Source organism: Enhydra lutris, unplaced genomic scaffold (assembly GCF_002288905.1).
Source record: "Enhydra lutris kenyoni isolate GAN:26980312 unplaced genomic scaffold, ASM228890v2 scaffoldscaffold21, whole genome shotgun sequence".
Taxonomy (NCBI): Eukaryota; Metazoa; Chordata; class Mammalia; order Carnivora; family Mustelidae; genus Enhydra; species Enhydra lutris.
Window position 1 is genome coordinate 21,936,808 of NW_019154105.1, and position 6,927 is coordinate 21,943,734.

Below are 6,927 nucleotides of genomic sequence, written 5' to 3' on the forward strand. Positions count from 1 at the left end.
GGTTAATGGGGGGAGGGGGGTTGGGCGGGGGATTATGGACATTGGGGAGGGTATGTGCTATGGTGAGTGCTGTGAAGTGTGTAAACCTGGCGATTCACAGACCTGTACCCCTGGGGATAAAAATATATTATATGTTTATAAAAAATAAAATTAAAAAAAATTTAAAAAAAATCCACATGTAATTTTTCATTCCCCAAGGCTTAACGACTACTGACTAAAATCCTTACACATATTTTATGTGCTATATGTATTATATACTGTATACTGTATTCTTACAATAAAGTAAGCTAAAGAAAAGAAAATGTTAAGAATATCATAAGGAAAACACATTTATAGTACTGTAGTACTATAATGTATTAAATGAAAAATTCTGCCTAACAATATTATCATATGATAGACAAATGAATCACGTGAACAAAATAAGGAGCCTAGGAATAGGGCACATGTACAAGGACAACTGTTTTTCAACAAAGATGCCAAGGTAATATGGTGGGGAAAGGATGGTGTTTTCACCAAAGCTGCTGGAACAACTGGATATTTATATGCAAAGAAAAAAAAATCTTTATTCATAAAGGACATAAAAAAATTAACTCAAATGGATTAATTCTAAACAGAAAATATAAAACTACAAAAGTTTTAAGAGAAAACTTAGGAGAATATTTTTATTACTTTTGGTTAGCAAAAAATTTTCTTAGAAATGACCCAAAAAGTATCACCCATAAAAGAACAAATTGACAATATCTTAAAAAGATATTGTTTAGAAAAGGGAAAGAAAAGCCATAGATTAGGATTTGGTATATCAATACAATATTAAAGGCCTGTATCCAGAACATATAAGGAATTCTCTAAACTCAATAATACCAAATCAAAGCATCCGAAATAAAAATAAATGATAGATTTAAACAGATACTTCATAACGAAGACATATGGATGGCATACTCATGAAAAGATGCTCATCATCATTAGCTATTAGGAAAATGCACATTAAAACCATAAGGAGATACTATCAAACACCTATTTTACAATGACTAAAGCTGAAAAGTCCATCTGTATCAATTGTTGGAGAGGACTTGGAACTTTCATACACTACCTGGTAGGAGTATAAAATGGTACAACCACTTCAGAAAACAGTTTAGCCATTTCTTAAAAAGTTAAACATACATAGATCATATGACCCAACCATTGTAGTGCTAGGTATTTTGCCAATAAAAAGCATATGACCTTTTAAATACTTTTCCACAAGTGTCGATAGCAGCAGCTTCATGTGTGATATTTAAAAACTGGAAACAATCCAGATGTCTATCAACAGGTGAATATATAAACTGTACTTCTCAGCAATTAAACACAATACTTCTCAGCAATTAAAAGAGGATGAACTCTTCATACCAAATAAAACAGGGTGAATCTCAAAATAACTATGTTGAGAAAAAAAATTACTAAAGAAGTGCACATTGTATGATTTTATTTATTTATGTAAAATTCTAGAAAGTTCAAATTAATATATAATGAAAGAAAGCAGATTAGAGGTTACTTCCAGAGTAGGAGTGGGGAGAACAAGAGTAAAAATGGGAATAAAGATAAATGATGTTAATTTTCTTCATTGTGGTGATTGTTTTAGGTTTGTATACATTTGTCAAGACTAATCAAATTGTACATTTTAAATATGTGTATTTTATTGTATATCAATTATACTTTGATGAAGAAAAAACTTTCTAAGACCATTTTGCTATTTAGAGCTATAAGCGTTATTTTTCCAAAAGATTTCCTATTAAGGTACTGTAAAAATAATATTAAAATCAAAAGAATAGGATGCCTTGGTGGCTCAGTTGGTTAACCAACTGCCTTCGGTTCAGGTCATGATCCTGGAGTCCCAGGATCCAGTCCCGCATCTGCTCCCTGCTCAGTGGAGAGTCTGCTTCTCCCTCTGACCTTCCCCGCTCTTGGGCACTCTCTCTCTCACTATCTCTGTCAAATCAATAAAAAAAATCTTCAAAAAAAATCAAAAATATATAGTATAACTGTCAGGAGATAGAAATTAAATTACTGTAAACAAACCAGAATAGTTATCTTTGTGTTATCCAACACAAATTTACTAGAATTTAGGAGTTTGTGGACCTTATAAATATTGACATAATATTTGAATAATAAAATGAACAAGCAAACTGATTATGAAACAGACATTTATTAAAGCATTTATAGTACATATATTATTATTTTGTCTTGTGTTGAATTATGAAGTTCTCAGCTATGGGGGAAAAAATAGTTTATGACCTCCCTTCAACCCCAGTCAGGTTTCAGCCTGGAGCAAATTTCTATAAAGATGATAGAAATGATGAGCAGTCATTAAATACCTCAGATCAAACACTGCCACTACAATGTAACCCAGAATGGCAAGGCAACAACAGTTTAGGAGACTTAAAAGAAATTCTGAACTTATTCCCCAGAAGCCATTACATTAGTGAAGTTTATCTCAGTCTTGAAATTCGCATAAGTCATGCGCTGAATTGAATTTACTACTAAGGCATCAGCATCAACTACTGCAGTGTCATCTTGTTCCCCTTCTAAATCACCTTATTCTACTCAAAGATAAAAGGCCGCTTTCATTTCTGTAGGGGACAGATTAAACATTAGCAGTCAGAAGCAATTGCTTTTCCCTTCAACATCTCCTCTAGCCTTTTTACTTACAACACCCTCTCCAGGGATTTCCTGCTAGCTGAAGAAGAGGCAAATAATATTTGTGCCTCTGCACAGCACAGTTGATCCCAAGCTGCAAAACTGAGTTCTTTCAAAACAATGCGTGAGGTCTTAGCAGATGAGAGGTAAGCCCGTAGAACAGAGATTTGAGAAGCTCATAAATCTTAATTCAGTTTTCCCAGAAGTCTCTGCATGTTGCTTAGAATAACTCATAGGCTATAAGTACATACATCATAAAAGACTACTTCAGCAGTATCTAACATCAGTACAGGACATCAGTCCTCTAACTGTTGGCCAAGGCAACCTTAATCTTCACCTCTGCTTAATCAAACTTTAGACAGATAGGCTGCTGATGACAGACCCCTGACCTCCCTTTTCTTATAGCACTTACTTTAGGAAACTTGCAGTTATCGATGCTTTTTCCACCCCTTTGAGATGTAAATATTCTCCCAGAAAAGTGACGATCAAGAAAGACTGGGCCACTGTCTCCTAGTCTCTATGGGAAGGTAGGAGACTAATTTTGACAGTCGTCAATTAGCAAACAGAGATGGTCTAGTCACATTGAACATAGCTCCTCAGTAATGTCCTCTAGTACACTTCTGCTCACCCCAATGTTTAAAAACTTTTCTGTTTTTATTTCAGTGGAGTTGAATTTAATCTCTCTCCCTTATTACAATAGTCTTAAATAAATTCTTCCTTGCCTGTTTAACTTCATTTGATACAATTTTTCTTTGACACTGCCCTTGAGAAACCACGGCTCTCTGGCAACCATCAGGGTACAAAAGAGATAGAATATAATTTTTAACAAAGTAACTTAAAAATTTCTTAAATTTCAAAATTAAATCATAAATTACTAAAGGTTTGGTTGTTCTGAATTGGCTCCCTGTTATGACCTGGTTAGCATGAGGGGTTATAGAAATCCCAGTTTTACTACATAAATGCTTCTTCCATTGTGATTCTAGTTGCCTGAACTCCTTATCTATTAAATAATATTCACTGGTGGTAGATGCTAAAACCCATTTTGTCTTAGAATATTTGTCTTTACCTGTTATTAGATATCTCGGTGATTTTGATTTCTGCCTAGCCCATTGATCTGAAGATGAGGGAGGAAATTCAAAGTAAACACCCAGTGGGAAACTACAGTGAATCCTTAATTCTACAGGACTTGTATAATTGAAGTATCACAAATCTATGGGCAGATAGAAGGAACTCAGTACAAACACCTCTAAGTTAAAAATCACAAAACAAACTACTTTCCCGAGGTTCTCTGGATGGCGTTCTCCCCATTCCCCATCACAGAATGTGAATCTCTTCCATGTGGGGAGTGAATTGAAAACAGGACTGGCCACTGTCATAATAGAGGATGCTAAGAGTTTTATAGTGTTCTTTTTCATGAACCTTGTTCAGAATGAGCATTTTGGAACTTGGTCTCAAAAGACCAAGTTGACGTATAAAAATTCCAAACCAGCATTTGCTTGTGTTATTCTAGGACCCCAAAGGCCGTGACTACTGTGAAAATGTGGTTCTGACCCTGTGATAAAATCTACTGATTGTAAAGCTTAAATTTATAATGAATTAGTTAACGTATTATAGGGATATTGGTGTTTGTTTTTTTTTCTTTGCTCTCAATTACCAATTGCTAACATTTAGCCCTGTGTCTTCATTGATGGGTTGCTATTATTTTCTATATTGGCACTATATCTTCAGATGTATTCTTGCTGATATCTCCAGACGCATTGTGCTTAGCCTGTCCAACTAAACTTCAAAAGTTTTAGTGTTCTTATGGCTGATATTGTTATTTTTCATCTTTCAAGTCTCAGTACCTATGAGCCCCTGTAATGTGGTTGTTCAGCATAGAAGTGCAACAAGGATATTTACATACATGGTCTTCTACAGGGAAACTCAGAACTGGTATTCTCTGGTATTCTTTCTCATTTATCATGAAAAATAAAATCGCCTCTGTGGAGTAGGACTCAAAAAACCTACAACTTTAGGAGTATTGCTCACAACCTTACTGTATTTACTGTAACTCCTTGTGAATTACAACGGGAGTAAATGTGTACCTAAAAATATAGAAAAGTGTTATTTACATCCGTGGAAAAAAATGATGTGGGAAGATGACTAAAATAACCACCTGCAAATATTGACATTATTAATATTCATGGTGATTACAAAATTTATGAAGTTCTGGAAAATAGCATCTGAATTTACATGTTTTAACCCTGCAAAATGCATTCTACAGTACTAGGCCCAAGTGAACTAAGGAAATAGTAGACATTATGGTTTTTGCAGTTGCTATTCAATGGGGAGTAAGGTAAGGGCAAATGTAAATATATAGAGAACTATATGTATAGAGGAGTCATATTTCTTAATGGTTTAAGAGTTATCAAAGCATTTTAACACCTCATCAACATATTTGGTTTTCAAGAAGCTAACAAAAGAAATAGAATAGATTTAACTTATTTATTTTATGGCAAAGACTTGAGACCTCAGAGAGAGTCAAATGACTTATCCAAAGTTACATGACTTACAAATTCTTCTTATTCCCGTTTCACTTTTGCTTATACTTTATTTTTTATACCCCCACCTGATTATAGTTTTTAAAAATTAAAGAAATACAAGAGGCTGATGATTTTCTGGGGAAGACATATTTTGAAAGTCTTAGTCATGCACTTTTTAAATAAATATGTGTGAGTTATTTTGGTACACATTTTACCTGAATTCTCAACAATTTAGAAGAATTCACCATTCCTTTATCCTGGTAGTACTCTGTTCCTTGCTGCCATGAAATTTCTTTCCTTGTTTCCCTCTTATGTACTTAGTCCTACAATGTTAGTGACTTTTGCTTCCTTCATAAGGCTTTACATGTTGGTACCCTTCAGGTCTCTGTTCTCTCTCCTTCCTAGGTAGTCATACCAACAAACACATAATACCATGTGTAACTCCCAAATATATATTTCTGGACCAGACTTTTTCCAGGATCTGCTAACCTTAATGAGTCATAAGCACTGTTTTAGACAGAGGCAGACAATGCAACTTTGACTTTGCCAGCTGCTGCTAATGGAGTGTGGGGAAATTAACTTCTCTATATCTCAGTAAATTCATTTGTACAGTGGGGAATATAACCAAACCATCTCAGAAGTTCAATTACATGAAGTTTATTAGAGCCTAGACATCTCCACCGGCATATCTCATAGGCACCTCAGATTTAATCTATCCAAAATGACTCCTGCTATTCCTCTATAAATCCTATCTCATCCAAACTTCTTTATATCAGGAATTGACAGGACTTTTTGTTCCCACATATATCTGAAAGTAAATTGCAAATATGTATCATTTTCTCCAACTCAAGACCAGTCATTATCCTCTCTTTCCTGGACTAACATAATAGCCATGTAACTGCTCATCCTTGCTTTTACTATCATATTCTCTCCTTCCACTCATGTATCCAATAAACAGCAAGTCCTTATCAAAAACAAATATCATGGGGTGCCTGGTAGCTCAGTGGGTTAAGCCTCTGCCTTCAGCCCAGGTCATGATCTCAGGGTCCTGGGATCGAGCCCCGTGTCGGGCTCTCTGCTCAGTGGGGAGCCTGCTTCCCCCTCTCTCTCTGCCTGCCTCTCCGCCTACTTGTGATCTCTGTCTGTCAAATAAATAAATAAAATCTTTAAATAAAAATAAAAACAAATATCATGCCACTCCCACACTTAAAACTTTGCAGCAGTTTTATTTTGCTACGAATAATAGTAAAATGTTATATCGTTGTCTGTAAGAACCTCTGTAACCAACCTCTTCTTCATCTCTCCATCCTAATCTTGAGCCACTCCCTTCTTCATTCACAGTGCCCTAGTCACAAAGGTCTTCCGACAATTCTCAGGGTTTAACAAGCTCTTTCACACCGTCTGTTTCTTATCCTTCCTATCCCGTGTGGTTGAATGTGTTTCCCCTGGCTTTAACTAGGCAGCTCTTATTCTTAAAATCTTTGCTATTATTTCAGACTTTTCTCTGACAATCCTATTCACCACCCCCACAGTTAAGTTGTTTTTAAACACAACACCACACACTATTTTCTCCTTCGGAGCCTATATAACTGTTACTATTTTATTTCTTGATTTTGTTTATTCATTTTTCAAAAAAATTTGAGTTTTTACTATGTTGTTTTGTTCTAGGTTCCAAGGGTAGAGCAATGCATGTCCTTATGAGTCTTACTTTCTAGAGGGAGAGATGATAGAA